Source organism: Cololabis saira, chromosome 8 (assembly GCF_033807715.1).
Source record: "Cololabis saira isolate AMF1-May2022 chromosome 8, fColSai1.1, whole genome shotgun sequence".
Taxonomy (NCBI): Eukaryota; Metazoa; Chordata; class Actinopteri; order Beloniformes; family Belonidae; genus Cololabis; species Cololabis saira.
The window spans coordinates 36,931,393-36,949,137 of NC_084594.1; positions in this window are offsets into that span (position 1 = coordinate 36,931,393).

Below are 17,745 nucleotides of genomic sequence, written 5' to 3' on the forward strand. Positions count from 1 at the left end.
CTGATAGTTCCTACTTTCTGGCATAACTTTTGAATGGGTTGACATAGAGAGTCATGGGTGGTGTCATCCGGTAAATGTCCAGGCCTGAAGACATCTACATGCAAGTCATACAAGTGCTTCCCTCCAAGCCCCCCGCCAAGTCTTCCAAGCCCCCCGCCAAGTCTTCCAGGCCCCCCTCCCAGTCTTCCAGGCCCCCCGCCAAGTCGTCTAGGCCCCACGACAAGTCGTCCAGGCCCCACACCAGGGCCCAGGCCTAGGCCTCGGGGACGACCCCCCGAGCTGTCTCGCCAGTCTGCCCGGCCTCGTGGGCGACCCCCGGAACTGTCTCGCTGGTCTGCCCAGTCCCGGGGGCGGCCCCCGGAACTTTGGCCCGGTGTTGGCCTGGGCCCTCCTCCAGGCCCCCTCAACCCGCCCTGGGTGATATGTCCATGAGGGACATCTTGTATCTGTCCCTTGAGGGGGGGGGGGGTACTGTCAGGGTTTGACATTCCCCCCAGTCTTTGAGTTTCTGTTTTGCCCCGCCTGTGTCCCATCTGCCCTGATTGTCTGCACCTGTGTCTCGTTACCCCCTGTGTATATCTGGTCTTGTCATTCCCTTGCTCCTCATGGTTCCGTACTATGTTATCCTCCATGTGTCCTGCCTGTTTTTGCTCCAGTTTCTTGATCCCTGTTTCCGTGAGTTTTTGATCCTGCTAAGCAGCGCTTTGTTTTTTGGTTCTTGCCCTTTTTGTTGGAATTAATAAATCCTTGTTTTTTTTAGAACTCCTGCCTCCGGCCTCCCACTCTCTCTCCTGCATCTCGGTCCTCACCACACCAGCCTGACATGGTCTGCTTTACCACTTTTGTTGCTGGGAAGGGTCTCTTTGATTAAGATGAATATTTTACCATGGTTGCTCTACAAATTTGAAAGCTGCTAAATAATAATACTATAAAGACGGTAAATGGTTGGTTTATATGGAACGGCAAACGGCCGTGACTTAAATGAGAAGAATTGCCATTGCCATCGGGTCAGGAGTGTATCAAGTAGCTTCCCAGTTTCGGCCTCTAGTAGATTGGGTACGTAATGACTCACACTCTGTCTGGCTTGATATTGAAGCATATAATTTAGGTGAACCGTTACAATTAGCTAGTCTCCCATGTATCATGGATCGGAATTAACTAGAGGTTGCAGATGGTAATTTCATCGTTAAATCCACACATAAGGCTTGCGATGTGATTTAAGAGATGGGAAAAAAGAATACATGTTTTATCTCCAATTACTCCAATACAAAGAAATACAGATTTTTTCCCAGAGAAAGCCATTATGGGTTTGCTCTGTGGGGAAGTGCTGGTATTACAACTTTGAAATAATTATTTGAAGGGAACAGAGTAATGTCATTTGACCAATTAAAACTGAAGTACAATTTATCATACACGCATTTTCTTAGGTTCTGTTAGGGTGGAAAAATGTAACTTTCCATGCCATCTTCTAACTTTTCATGTCATCCGTTTTCTTTGGTTTATTTTCTTATTGATTCATATCTGAATATTATTCCTCATCTTTTAAATGCATTTAAAGTATCTGCCATCTTCATTTTGTATCATAAATGTGGTCAATAAGTGTTTCTCTAGTTGTGCTTGGTGGACCACGTGTTCGGAACAAAGGACATATGAGAAACCAAGACAATAGGCTGTGGGTAGTAGTTTCTTCTCCTCCGGTGTCACCGGATGTAGTTTTTTCCCTTTTCCGGCAGCACCGGATTGGACGAGGGGATGAGCCTCGAGAACCAGCCAACCATGAGATAATAAAATCATTATTTTCTAGTGAATATTAAATACAAAAAATCCGAGAATAATTTTAGCTTTGAAAATGTTGAAAACAAATACAGTTGCTCTGTCAGAAATTCCATAACATGCCATAGTCAAGTTACACAAAAATCCAAGTTTAACTGCTCCAGTCTCAACTTCAAAGCACATACATTAATGTGATACTTTGTCTTTTCGTGCTGATAGATGGGTTGTCATCAGTGCTACATCGCATCAATTAAAATGTGCCACCAGTCAAGATGAAGTTTACTGCTCAGTTCTGTGTTTGCCCACAGAAGTGGGAAGTAAGAAAAGAAAGCTATTGCAAGATATGTTAAAAATAGAAAAGTGTGAGTCACTTGATGAAAACACTGTTAATTGCTAATTAGTACACAATAATTGTAATAAAACATTTTTCTTCACTTTTCATGTAGATCTTGTTGAGCTGGCCCTACCCAATGTGGTGCCCTAGGCGAGATTTTATATGGTAGCCCCCTCCATCTGCTATTTACTTACACTTACATTGAAATAAGCACAAACTTGTGCTCCAAAAAAGATTAGCACTCAGCAAAAACCTTGGCATAACTTGTCTAATACCTTTGAGCAGCAATAACTGACATGTCTCAGGGGTCTTCAGGTGGGTTTTCAGCTGGAAACTCCCTTTCACCAATGTTTCGTTAAGTTAGTCCCACCACACCCCCAGAAGGCTAAATGGTGATCTCTGGTGTCCCACAGTCCCTCCCCTAATGTCAGCTCTCACTGCTCCCCACCATCACAACAACCTCCATCACCCAACCTACAAAACCACCACAATATCCTCTGTTAACTTACTTAAAACATGGCTGCCAACGCCAAAACCAGCACTGCCACTGTCAACAAACCCAGGCTCCGTTCATGGAAGCTACAGGTAGTAACAGTGCTTATACTACCTTAGCACAAGCAAACACCTAGCAAAAGCAAACAAACTTCCAGCCGATTCCTAGACACAGAAATTCAAATAGGCCACACCCACTTCCTTAAATAAACTTCCTCGTCCTGGATTTACTCTTAAGGACTGACCTCCTGACATTATTTCTCCTAATCCAAATCCACTGACTACATCAAGCTGCCTCCGCTCACATAGTCCCAATACCCCCAATAATGTGACTACTGATCTAGCTATAAAACCCATACATCCCACTTCTGCTGGACCAACCCTAACTTTCCACCCTCGTTGGTCAGCTTCTGCCCCTAATTCTGTGTATCTAAGCTCTTTCCTTTCATATGCCGCTTCCACTGAGTCTTCCCTGGGAACTGTCAGCTTAATAAAGTAAACTATTCGCTCACTTACCATAAGACTATCTCAGGTCTAAGCTTGTACAAACTCTTACCTGACTTCTCACTTCTGTATTTCTCCTCCTCACACACAAATTGGATTGTTCTCTGTCTCTTAACACCTCTTGAACTTTGCTTACATCTATTATCAACATGTGTAGCAAAGCTTGTCAGATCCTTATTGTGTCTCCACATGTACCTGCCTTGTGACAAGCTAATCTAACAGCCTGACAAGATATGTTTTAATTTTGCAGTACCTGAACACAATAAACATGACAGGTCTTCTTTTACCCACAGTTTTAGGCCCTGGGGGTTGGTAGCACATACCTCTGTAGAAACACATTTTAATCACTCAAGGTGACTGCAATACCTAAATAGGCATGAAGTCATATAATAGCACTCAGCAAATAAAGACGTGGTAATTTACAACAGGGTCAAAATGTACATCTCAAGTTTAAATTCAGGAGTGAGAGTGTCCAGTACAGTTTTACAGAACAGAGCTCAGTGCTCCTTAGACTGAATAACCTGCAGTTCTCAAAACAACATCTTTGCAGCTTTGTCAAACAGCTAAAACTACACAGACAAAAAAGCTCTGGACCATGATAATTCAAGCAACATTTATGCTCTTGTAAGGCTGATAGAGAGGGTAATGTCTCAACATAAACCAAGCTCAGTTTTCACAGCCATACAACCAAAAATTTCTGCTCTCTGCCAACATTTTGCACTTCTTTTAACTGTGGCAGCAACTGAAAAGGCAACATTTTAGCCAGCCTTCAAGAGTATACCCGTTTAATACCAAATGCCTATTTCAATTATAATTAGATAACTAATCTGCGGTGTTGGGCCACAGCCGTGTGTCAAAACAAAGACCTAACAGCAAAGCCTGACCCTCTAAATGTTTAAAAAACCCCAGCAGGCTTTGCTCTGTGTGGGGGAGTGGTAGCCTAGTGGTTACAGAGGAGGGCTGGGGATCAAGCCCCTGGATTGCAACCGAGGTCAATCATTTTGGGCACCTGAGCAAGGCCCTTAATAACCCTTACTGCTCCCTGGGTGCCATGCAAAATGGCAGTCAACTGCTCCTAGTTTGACTAGAGATGGATTAAAATGCAGATAATACATTTTCCCATTGTGGGATTAATAAAGGAAATATTATTATGATGTTAATGTCACTGGCCTCTCACCCCAAAACCCAGCAAGCCCCCCCCCCCATTCGCAGCAGCCCAGGCATAAAGAGCAGCTGCCCCATTTGCTCACAAACACTCTTACCAACTCTATCTTTTGCCAAGTCCAACATGGATGTTATGACCCAGCTCGGCCAGGGCGTCTCAACAAAAGGGAATCATGACAAGATATAACATGTGAAAGAGTAGGTTATTGTAATTTCAAAGCGGGGTAGAGGAAAAACACACCACACACACAATGGGTAATGTAGAGTTGGGGGTTGAGATGCTGCTCAACACAAAAAACACATCAAAAAAGTTCCTATCCTGAAAATAAGCCAGTTACTCAATGATACTGAAGTGACAAAATACTGGTCTGCTTCATACAAAAAAAGGGGACCAGCACAAAAAGGAACACCCAAAACGATGTTTATATACACAAAGGCATACTAGTTACCTCGAACCAAAAATCCTAACTCTGGGCTAAAAGCTATCAAACTATTTTAATAAAAGAAGCAGTTAAAGCAGCACAATGTAACTTTCAGCTTTTGTTGAGTTTGGCGGCTCCTTTGGACAAAAGCGGTAGTGCTTTACCAGAAAGAACACTACATTTCCCATGAGCACCAGCACGTACTGCCGGAAAGATCCTGATCTCCCGTCGCGTGCATTTGTTTTGATAGTGAATGAAATAAGACGGGACGGACTTTCAAAACTACTTTTCTGTTTTCAGCAGTCGTTTGCAGGATGGATAGCGAAGAGGTAATGTATCTATTTTTGGCTAAACAATATAATATGACGATGTTGAAAATCACTAAGTTAAACTTGGTTTTATTAGTGAAGTCACCCCCGCCCCCATGTCCTGTTTCAGCCAGATAAGGTGCCCCAAACTACAAACGTTTTTTAGAGGGACTTCGTCATAAATAAGTAGTCCAACATACTTACTGACAAAATAAAAAATACTTTATAACCTGTGAATAACTGAATGCCCATTCCTTATATTTTTCAGATCAGCCCTGCACAATTTTACAGTTCTCAGGAAAAATACTAGAACCCAAGACGAATGTATGCGAAAACTTTCTAATTTTGATTCTTATTGAACATAGAACTCTACATTTACATTTGTATCATAACAATTCTGTCTCTCTTGTCGGACATTCCTCCTCGTCTTTCATCTCACGTCAGCGAGTGAACGCCGGGCCAATGTTTAGTCTTGTCCGGGCATTTAAAAAAAAAAAAAGTTTGTCCGGGCATTTAGCTTGTTACTCTCCCGCTTTCTTTTTTTCGCCTTCTCCGTTAAAACTTTTATTTTCTTCGGTTTTTTCGCTGCTTCGGCCATGACACCAGCTTCTGCTGAGCTCTGCGCTCCACGCCCCGCCCAGCTTTCGTCTCGACTACGAATCGGGAAGGAGGGGGAAGTGACGTATGCCGTAAAGCAGTCAAAGCCGTAAAAATGTGTAGTTTTTTAGTGTGGAAGGGTTCCTACCATGCTCCTCAAAGTTACGTAGTGCCAGTGAAGGCGATACAGACCCCTCAGACCATGACAGAGGTTCATTAAACCTGTTGTACAGTAAGTTGATGTACCATCACAATGACTCTGGAAATATTATATTAAGGTGGAAAAGTTACATAGTGCTGCTTTTAACGGACGGTTAGGCAAAATTACTTAACCGTGAACTCAAAATAACAGGGTTTTACCAGAAGTAACAGAGCTACAAAGCTATAAACAAGGATCTATCCATAGAACTACCCACACAGTCCAAAGTCCAGTCTAGTCACAAGTTTGTGGCAGGCTGTTGCTGAACATACAGTTGCCTCCCAAATGCAGGTTGAATGTGTCTTTTATTTCCTATACAGGTGTAGCTATGGATCTGGAGCGGTGGATGGGCTGCAACCAATGGGGAAGGGAGAGATGAAGGTGTGGGCCAATCCCCTCTAAGCAGCTGCAATCAGGGTGTCATCAGGGAAAACAACAAAACAGCTGGGGTTCGGACCTGATCTCTCTTGAGCCTGTGAGCTGTGAAGGCCACAGCTGGTACTTTAGCGTCAGGAGCTACCAGCCAAAGGCCTGTCTCTTCCCTCACTGTAGAAGTGTCTGGTTGCCAGGAGATGGGAACCACAGTCTGTCTGGCTACTGCGCTGCAACAGAGTGACCCACAAATGTTCCAAGCCACAAACGAGCCGATCGAGGGACCTGTGCATGGTCCGATGACATGAAGGCCTTCAGACTGACTCAGAGACAAAGGAAGCCCAGCTACTGTTTCAACGCAACTTCCTCTCATCCTCACAGGGATGAGGAGAAAAAGAGAGAGCCGCTCCTCGCCAGGAACAGTGGTGAAGCGTAACCATCCAGCTGTTTTCCAAACAGAGATAAATGCTGGTCTGTTAAAGACAAAACCATCACTTCTATCCAGGTAAGAGGACAGAGGAACTTAGTTAACACATTGAACTGGTTTTGTTTAATTGTGTAGCACACGTGATCCAGAGTGCTGATCCCGCCACAACTAGGGTAATCAGCTACAGCTGCTGAAGTGGGTTTGTTTATTTTTAGTTTATCTGTTATTGCATCTATGTTGCTGGATCTCACGAGTGAATGACCTAGTGCACATGTGTATTTGGCTTGATATTGGTACATCTCTCTGTGGGAAACATCAGAGCAGCTTAGTTTCCTGGTAGTCAAAAGTTATTTTAGCGTTTTTGGGTTTTATCTGCTTCTCTTCTTTCTCTCATCCTTTCCTACTAACCAATACAAGTTCACTCTTGGCCATCAGGCCACCGATTTCCTTTGTCGCCGGATGTGATGTATTTGATTCACAATAGACTCAGACACCATGTGACATCATCCTCCATTTTTTTTAAGCATGCAAAACTTGAACCCCACGTGACTTGGTCTGCCATTTTTACCATCCACACGTGTCTGAATAGGACCTCTTGCGCGCACACACACACACACACACACACACACACACACACACACACACACACACACACACACACACACACACGACTGTCGTTTCTGTTTCATGTTTAATTAGTTGTAGTTTAGATATAAAAACCTTTTATTAGGGCCCGAGCACTTACAGTGCGAAGGCCCTATTGTATCCGTAGGAAATGTTTTAGTTTTTGTCATTTTTCTTTCGACGAAATGAGGGCCTTTTTGCCCCCCTAAACGTGCCCAAAAAGTCACCACATTTTGCACGCAAGCCAGGCCTGGCGAAAAATGTGATATTTAATGGTTTACATTAATGGGCGTGGCCTAATGGCTCAACAGCGCCCCCTAGAAAACTTCCCCCACAATACGGTTTGACAAACATTACTCTTCTCAGTCAAAAGCATTATCATGGCGACGATAGACGCCAGCAGGTGCGCCCTACTCTTCATCTGATTGGTCCATACAGATAAAACTTTGTACCTCAAGCCCCACAATACGGTTTGACGTACATGCACGAAAATCGGTACACACCTTTATCATGTCGCAACTTAAAATAAAAATCTCTTGGCGCCATGGCTGGAACCGAACAGGAAGTCGGCCATGGGCATTACTTTTCTCAGTCAAAAGCGTTACCGTGGCGACGATAGACGCCAAAAAGCGCACCCCCCTTCATCTGATTGGTCCATATTTGATAGTTCCTACTACGGTGGCCATGAGTGCGAGGGCCCGTTCATCGCTGCTTGCAGGTTTAATTCCAAGGGTTGTTTTACCATCTTTAATACTTGCATAAATAATTCAGATTCATTTGAATGACAGAAGTCATTTGTGGTTATTTTGTACATATTCGTAACATTTGCTCGTTTAAAGGCCTGTGCTTGGACTCCTACCTCTGGTGACAGGCTGGCACGCATAGAATAACAGTTTATTTCAGACTGATTATGCCGTTTAGTTATTAATTCCTGATATTCAGGTGGTGACCTGTTTTTGATCAATTTTTATAATTTATTTACGTTATAACGTAAACAAGCAATCCCTTTGTTGCACAGCAGCTGTATTTATTACTCACATTGATCATATATATATTTTTTTATTCTGACATCTCTGGTAACTTTTAATGGTATTATAATCTATTCTATTCACACATTATAAAATAAAATGATCAAAATTAGAAAAACTATGCTATGCGATGCTCCGTGTTGTGTTGTTGATAGTAACTTTAAACTATTCAGTAATGAAAAAGGGAAAGAAAGCAATATGAATCCCCCAAAAGGCAATATATATATATATATATATATATATATATATATATATATATATATATATCACTGACTGCTTTCAAAGATTGTTTGCCACCTGAAATATGGTCAATAAATGTGTTTGACATTAAAATGGTGCTCAGGGAAGCCAAGGTAAATCAATTACTGCAAATCAGTGAGAGAGAAGCCAATCGCTTAAATGATCAGTCGGATTAGAGTCTCTGGTGACCCATGCTGTCAGTAATGAGGTATAATAAGGAGAACCTCTATTCACACAATGTCCAGGTAGATAGGATGTGAAATTGTATTTGAAACATATTTGGAGTCTGTTCTTTATATACAGAGAGACATGAGGCACTTTGGGTGCATGTGACACAATGAGGTGAGAGTGAGGCACTAACCATAGCAGCACAATACCATGCCTTGAGCACACAAACGATAGAAGCTGAGCTCTGCCAAACCAAACAGGACCCCAGCTTCAGACTGTACAGCTTAAAACCCCTGGATGACATACAATAACGTGTAGGAGAGCAATCCCATTGATGTACATGGAATGTCATGACCAAGATTTTAAAAATAGGGTAAATAGGTGTCATCTTGATAGAGATGGTTGATAATGTAAGAACAAAGATTGTGTGTGATTTTTAGATCCAGAATGGTGATGGCTAAACACCAGGACACTGGTTTTGACAACATGAGCCCATGTGGGCTCAGTTTACTGGTCAATTCTTTCACCCAAATTTGTTTCAAAAATTTACCACCAGGCTTCCTTAAGTTAACAACCTTTCATAGTAGCTTTTGTATAAATAATAGGAAGATATTTTTTGATGGCGTTCACGAGGATTAATATGTCTTGTCTTGTAGCAGTCGGTGGGAAATGGAGAGGGTGAAGGTAATAATGTCATAACTGACATCACACCTGGGAGCTGTGTAGTCTGTCTTCACTACAGTAAATTTGTACATACTGAAAATCCTGTGCTAGCACATTATAGTCGGCATGCTTGGTTAAAAATGTTGGTGTTCTGAAATATTAAACTAACTGATCAAACATTCTGTCAGTGAATCCATACATTATACCAGCTGCAGTATAATGCAGATTTTCAGTTTGAAATTAGGCATTCACTTTGTTGTAGTTAAGCTACAGATTTATCCATCCATCTTCTTCCTCTTTTTCAGGCTTGTGTAGAGTGGGCACTAGCCTAAACAGGAAATCCTGGACTCCCTGGCTTCTTTGTCCAGTTAATTTGGGAGGATCCCAAAGTGTTCCAAGGCCAGCCAAGAGACATGGTCCCTCCGGCATGTCCTGGGTATTCCGCAGGGTCTCCTCCCAGTGGGACATGCCCGGAAGACCTCACCAGGGAGGCGTGATGGAAGCATCCTCACCAGGGGCCTCATGTACAAAACGTGCAGTGCACAAAAAACTGATGTTCGAAAAGTGATTTGAACGTAGAAAGTTGCGGTCTTTCCCGCACAAATCATGTCTGGCGTATGTACTTTTCTGAGGTTTTGTCCATTGGCGTCACTCACTGGTGATGCAGTGAAGTCCAGAATATGAGGAAACGTGACGTCAGCAATAAGTTCACGACCACACGTGAAAGACACAACAGTCCAAATCACCAAATAAGTGACACACGAGTGGAACTGCACCAATTTCATAATTAACCACATGGTCTGAACATATAAAGGCAGGACAACGTAACCTGCAAATCACATGGCAGCCTTGATTGTGGTGGAGGACATCGCTAATAGCAGGATCAGGAGGGAGCGCGTCTTCAGGGAACACGCTGATTTACTGGCCCACGATGATGACTGGCTGTTCACCAATTTCAGATTTCCCAGAGCCATCCTCTTGGAGCTCTGTGCTGAGTTGGGTCCGAGTCTGGAGAGGTGCACAAGGAGGAGCCACGCACTACCTATCCCCCTACAAGTGCTCACTACACTTGGTTTCCTGGCAACCGGGTCCTACCAGCGGGAGTTGGCAGAGCGGTCAGGAATCAGTCAGTCTGCACTGAGCCGTTTAATGCCAGCTGTATGGGACGGGATCATTGGCATGACCGCCAGGTACCTCAGGTTCCCTTATGATGCAGCTGACCACGCAAACATCAAAACGCAATTTGCAGCGATTGCCGGTTTTCCTAATGTAATTGGCGAGATTGACTGCACACACATTGCAATAAAGGCGCCATCTGTGCATGAATTTGTGTACGTTAATCGAAAGAATTTTCATTCGATCAAAGTGCAAATCATATGCGACGCACAGATTCGCATTACAAATGTTGTGGCAAGGTGGTCTGGCTCAACCCACGACTCGCACACGCGCTCCTCAAATGGAGTGCTCCACCACCCGTAATGGGCACACTTTGCCGGTGTGCAGCTGCTCTCCTCTTCACCTCCACCTTCATGTCCGACCACTTCTTTTTGATTTCTTTTGTGCTGAGGTGTTCAGAGCCCAAAGCGTTTACGGACGCAGCTACAAGCTCCCACTCGCCTTTTTTTACGCTTGCTGGTCATGCCAGAGGACAGGGAACCAAAAAGGACGGTTTTCCTGGCCTCCACCTCTGTCAACAGTGTCTCCAGCTCACACTTCGTGTATTTTCACTTTTTCATACTTGCTTTCGCCATTTCCAACGTTCCAAAGAAAAGAAACCTGCGTCGATTTTGGCGTATGCACAGTTTTGAACATCTGAATTTTTTTTTTTACGCAAGAATTCCCCACGCGGATTCACGTTGAAATCCATGCACTCTTTGTAAATGAGGGCCCAGATGCCGAGAGCAGCCTCATATAGCTCCTCTTGATGCAGCGAAGCAGTGGCTCTACTCTGAGCCCCTCCCCGATGACAGAGCTTCCTACCCCATCTTTGAGGGACAGCCCAGAAACCCTGTAGAGGAAACCCATTTCTGCCGCTTGTATCCATAACCTTGTTCTTTGAGTCACTACCCACATTTCATGACCATAGGTGAGGGTAAATAATTAATTTGTTCTTCAGCAGTGGAAGAATCTTTACCAAAATGATTTTTCCCAACAACTAATTGTGCTGTCTCATATTTTATTTAATAAAAAAGGTCTGAATTGAGACTGCTGTCTTAGTATTTTACTCCTGTGCTCTCGAGCCTTACTGTCAGTGTGTAGATTTCTTCTGCAAAGCCCTAAACATTGTGGAAATCTGCCTGGCTGTAAAACATTTGAGCTCACTGTATTGTGATACTTCATGTTCATCCATTTTACAGCCACCTTTTTACCAAATGTATTATTCTATCAGCGGGCTGCTTCTCAGGGACTTTTTTCAAAGCACCTGTGCATCGTAGCATATTTTTACTCAACTGTCTTAGACCTGATTCAGATTTATCTAAGTGTTAATGAGATTCTGAGGGATACGGGGCTCATCAGAACAGTGACACTGGATGGAAGCATAAAATCACTTGGTCAAAGGGTATTGAGATCCAATTAACACAACATTCATCTTCAGACATCTTTTCTTTTTTTTTACCTCATTTTTTTTTTTTTGCAGAGTTTTAATGTCAAACTGCTATTTGGCAACCCTGCCATTTTTACAATGTATCATAATTTGGTTTCTCCTCCTTTTAGGCGCTAATTGGGGCCTGAGCACCAGAGGTGCAAAGTTCCTAATAATTCTTTCTGTTATTTCCTTTATTATGGTTAAACTTTTTGGGAACCGTACTTTGACTTTTTTTTAAGGTGGTTCACATAAGCAAAAACACATGAAATTTGGTGTTTACATCAGTCGTAGCACCTACTATTCCAGAGAGAGGCTTTGTCCCTGGGTGTGGCCCAGGCCTAGTGCTTCCTTGCATCACAGTGTCCTGTGGTTGGCTTATTATTGCAGCCACACACACCAAAGTTGGAAGGTGTTGTGGAGCTCTATTAGCAACGCGCAACAGAGTTTTAATGTCAAACTGCTATTTGGCAACCCTGCCATTTTTACAATGTATCATAATTTGGTTTCTCCTCCTTTTAGGCGCTAATTGGGGCCTGAGCACCAGAGGTGCAAAGTTCCTAATAATTCTTTCTGTTATTTCCTTTATTATGGTTAAACTTTTTGGGAACCGTACTTTGACTTTTTTTTAAGGTGGTTCACATAAGCAAAAACACATGAAATTTGGTGTTTACATCAGTCGTAGCACCTACTATTCCAGAGAAAGGCTTTGTCCCTGGGTGTGGCCCAGGCCTAGTGCTTCCTTGCATCACAGTGTCCTGTGGTTGGCTTATTATTGCAGCCACACACACCAAAGTTGGAAGGTGTTGTGGAGCTCTATTAGCAACGCGCAACAGGGAGCATGGGAAATGGCATTTTGTGCATTCGGACACGTAGTCAATATTAACCTACAGCTCTTAGATGTGAAACTTCCATGGGATTTTTGATATGTAGTACATGGTGATATGATGAATTTTAATATCTTGCCACCTATACAGAAAATATGTCTTTAAGTCACAGTGGATTAAATGGTTTGTCTGAAATTTTAGAAATTAAAGAATCAGTCAATATGCCTGTTTTGCATATGATCAGTTTGGGTACACTTTTCCTACACAGTTAACATGATGGTGTACACAATTTGAAAGATATACTGTTGAGATTTTACCAACTTTGAATTGTGAGGTTACTTATGATCTTTCACAATGTGTGGAAATAGTGATGTAGTGAATGGAAAGTTGGTCACAAAGGCAGGAAATGTTCTGGAAATTCACATTGGCTTGGATGATTGGTTGAAAACGTACAAAAAGCCTGAAATCCTTAATCCCGCCCAGATTCACTCCTACTTTAGGACAAACCTGTTGTCATGTTATCCGGCATCAGTTACGGGAATGGTTGGTAAAGCGGGAGTAATGAAATACAAAAAACACATCACATTTATATGTTTCATGCAAAATCACATGTGAGTACATTCGGGTGACAAACAACAGGGATTGGGGAACCGCAGGTGCTTGGGTCTGTAGTAGCCTTTAGTGGCTGTATTTTATACTTAATATTCTGCTACCATACAACGTGTATCTACAAACATTTGGATTTTGAATTAACTCATGCAGTCTTGTATACTAAATGTATTATTAAAACAGAATACAACATTCCAGCTCAAGTAAAATTACTATCAATAAAAATTCCTTAGAATATCCTTAATTCTTTAATTTCTAGTTGGGGTTTACAGTATGCTTTCTTGAGTACGTACAAGCAATAACAGATCCAATTCTAAGTGCAGTAAGCAGACATGAGTTCTCTGCATGCACTTAAAATTAATGACTGCGTTAAACTTTATTACGTAGACTGAGGTCATACCTGTGTTTTTCAACCTTGAGCTAGAAAATCACCCTTTTCCAAAACATTTTTTTTTCTTAGTACACTTTGCATGAAAACAGCTTGATACAATCATACATGAGGGGTGACTGCAAATGTTTGGTGAGGAGCAGGTACATAAATCTTTGAAGTGCAGTCAGGCCGAGTTTCATATCTCAAAGGTATCTTGGGTTGAAAAGGCCAACCTGAAGTCTTCACTGATCACACTTTGTGACATCTACAAAATGAGATGCTTTATCTGTGAACACTGTAAAAGCTATTATCCTCAACAAATACACATTTTCAGATCAGACTTTTTTTCCTGCTCAGTTCTACAGAATAGATAGCACTGTCCTTGTTTATCACATCATATTTTTTCCTCCACACATCACAAATGATGAAATGTCACATCACATCATCTTGACAGCCCTCTCAAGCATTTGTAAACCTATTCACCATCTGCTAGCAGCATACAACATCCCGTGGAAGCCTTGTATTGCTCTGGCCCATTGGCCCCATAGACATGCTCCCATTCAGCCATTGTTACTTCCATGGCTTACAGAATATCCCTTCGGACAGTCAGCAGCCTCAACATCGATGGCCGAAAATAACAACAATGCCACTGTTGACTGGAGCAAATGAACCACTGGTCCGGTAAGCGTTCTTGTGATATGATTTGACAAGACTGGTCAGCGACTCAATAGAAATAAAATGTCTGTCCTTGGCTGATAGAATCTGAACGTTACAACTTCAGAACAAAGGAGTGGACTCTTACATGCTGACATGCACAGCAGTGGAGGGTAACAAGCGAAGGTTATGAACTTCGTGAAATGCTTTGCGTTGTAAGGATGTGCTGTATTTAACATTGAGGTAGCTTATTCATAATGTCTGCATTTTTAGTTCTGCAGGTGTTTGGTTGATAGTCTTTATGTGGTCATTGTGGCGTACTCGTACAAAAGGTTTCATTAGAAAAAAAAATGCTGCCCAGCCTGAAGGATTTTGTGGTTTTTTTCCTTTCAGTTTTTATTTTAAAATTGTGACACAGGATATAAAATTCACAAGAATTATTCATTATGTTCACTGAGATCACATAAATTGACATTAATCCTCCTGGAATTGAATCTGCTATTTTGCTCTTGCAAGAGCAGGAGGATCATAATAGTGCATCATTATGAGGCCACCTTTCAGATGTGGATGAGTAGGACTCAGATGCAGGAGAAGGCAGGCGTTCCAAAAAAAACGTGATTTATTAAACTCCAAAACACAAGAGCCTAAGCGTGACAAAAACCCCAAAAGCATAACATGACACATAGCGAGGAAAACAGTATGGATATGCAGGGAGCAAGGGAAAGACAAGACAATATATAGAGTGCTTGACGAGACACAGGTGCAAACGATCAGGGCAGATTGGAACAAGGGAAGTCAAGTCAAAACTTAAACAAGGAAATGGGATTTAAATAAAACGGGCCGTAAATACAAAAACCATGACAAAACCGTGACACCAACAAATGGATTCCTCTTCTGCAGACTAAAAACAGAAAATTGATCCCATTATTGCAATATTTCCTTCTGCAGTATGGTGTTGTAATATAAAATGGTATACCTTTCTTAGTTTAGTATGTACACTAAGGTACAGTAGTGGGTGTGGGTCTATGGGTGTTTGATTTTCAAAACCGACAAAATCAAAAAGAATACTAGCTTGATATTATTCCCAGGGCATCAAAAGGAGTTTTTTGTAAGTCGTTGATATTAAACAAAAATAAATATTCACAAATTTTTTGGATGTTGTTGCAACTATTTGTGAAGCAATTTCAGCCTGATATGTGAAATTGGCATGAGGAAACAATACTGGTCCTATCTATCCATCCATCCATCCATCCATCCATCCATCCATCCATCCATCTTCTTTACCCATTTAATCCTGTACAGTGTCACAGGGTTTCCTGGAGTCTACCTCAGCTCATCACAGGTGAAAGGCAGTGATACACCTGGACAGGACACCAGTCTCTCACAGGGCCACATATAGATAACCATGCACGCTCACACACCTACGGGCAATTTAGAATCATGAATCATCATGCCCCCCCCCCCAAAAAAAAAAAAAAAACAAAAAAAAAAAACACTGGGTTTGTATGTGTATATTTATGTATGTGTACGCATATGTGTGCATATATATGTATATATATTACATATAGTAATAATGCACATATATATACTTTTGGTTTCTACCGTCATGGTATCAATCATTAATATGTGTGCAGACAAGGTAAAAAAAAAAAAAAAATAGAATCATGAATCATCTTAAAATGCATGGTTTTGGAGTACCTGGAAGGAATCTACGCAAGTGCAAGAAAAACATGCAAACTCCACACGGAAAGACTCCTATCGGACCTGGCCCAAATCCAAAAACATGTTTTTGTGTAGGAATGTATGTGTGTCAAATGTTGATATGTATGACAGGATCAGTGCTTCACCGTGTTTCGACTCCTTTCGCTGAACTGTAGTGAAAAGGGTTTTTTTTATGAATAAGGGGCAAGATTCCATCCATTTATCCATCCATTCATCCAGTGCCTCCATCTGTCTGTTGTTGGCTCTAAACTTGTCACCCCAGAGGAGGTGGTTGAGGACAGGATGCTGGCAAAACACCTGGCTATCATGGACAATCCCTCTCAGCCCCTTCACAAAACACTGGACGACGAGCTGAAGAGCAGCTTCAGCGCCAGACTAATTCAACCCGCTGCTCTAAGGAACAATACAGGAAATCCTTCCTACCTACTGCAATTAGACTCTATAACTCATCCACCTCTGTCAGAGCCACAATCGCACACCTGGACTAAACCTGCTTGCCAGCTTTGCACTCTTGCCACAGCACCATACCTATTTATCTTGTGTTTTTCAAGTGTCCTTGTTCCATTCTGTGTCTTTATTTTCTTTAATTCTTTTTTTTACCTCAGTATTTTATTCTATTGTAATTTATTGTATTTATTGCAGACTGCTATGAGAAAATTTCCCCTTGGGGGTGAATAATGTCTGTCTGTCTGTCTGTCTGTCTGTCTGTCTGTCTGTCTGTCTGTCTGTCTGTCTGTCTGTCTGTCTCTCCCCCACCCGCTTTCACCTCTGTGACTACCTGTGGAGGTTTTGTGAGTCAGTCAGCAGATCATCCAAGTTCTTTGCAGATCTATTCTGATTTAAAGGAGCATGAGGCTCCTTTTAAGAAATGAGACTCTCGAAGCCACCCTTCGCCACGACGGCCGCCGGGGGTACTGCAGCCAACAGCGAAGCCGGCACGGGAGAACGGGGAGGACGTACGTCCAATATAACCACTGGCTGCACTGCATTGCACACTACCAAATGCATTACCTATGGACTTTGTGTAGAGCAGTTGTAGTTTCTAATGTTAAGACCTGTTTGTACCTGTTTTCCTTTTAATTTTAAGTTTGTTAATTACATGGTTTGGGAATTTATCCTCTAAACAGAAAGTTAACCAAAGCTAAATTCCTTTTTATCTGTATCCAATCTTGTCCAATAATGTGAATTCTGATTCTAGAGCTTATGTACATTCAGATCCTTTTGCATTTATCTCTCATTCCATGCACTAATATGTACCTGTTTGGTATGTTTGATGCTCAGTGTAGAAGCGTGCTGACTGTTTGAGTTCCAGGCTATGTTCCTAATTGCACACTTTTGCACTAAGGCTTACTATTTTATCTTTGCTTATTTTATTTTATCTTTATCGTAACTTCAAAGGAGCTGCAAAAGAAAGTTTACCGTTGTAATTTCCAGAGGACCACATCAAAAACTCGGACGGCACCTATTCACATACTGTGTACTAGGGCTGGGCGATATATCGAGTATTCGATGTATCTCGGCTTCTACTCATGTACAAAATGACTATATCGTGAATATTCGAGTATACATTGTCACGCATTTGCTTTTAGCCGCGGCCATTAAATTACAGGCTTTTCTCACTCTCTCGTCTTGTCTCTGTCAGGGTTTGACACTTCCCCCCAGTT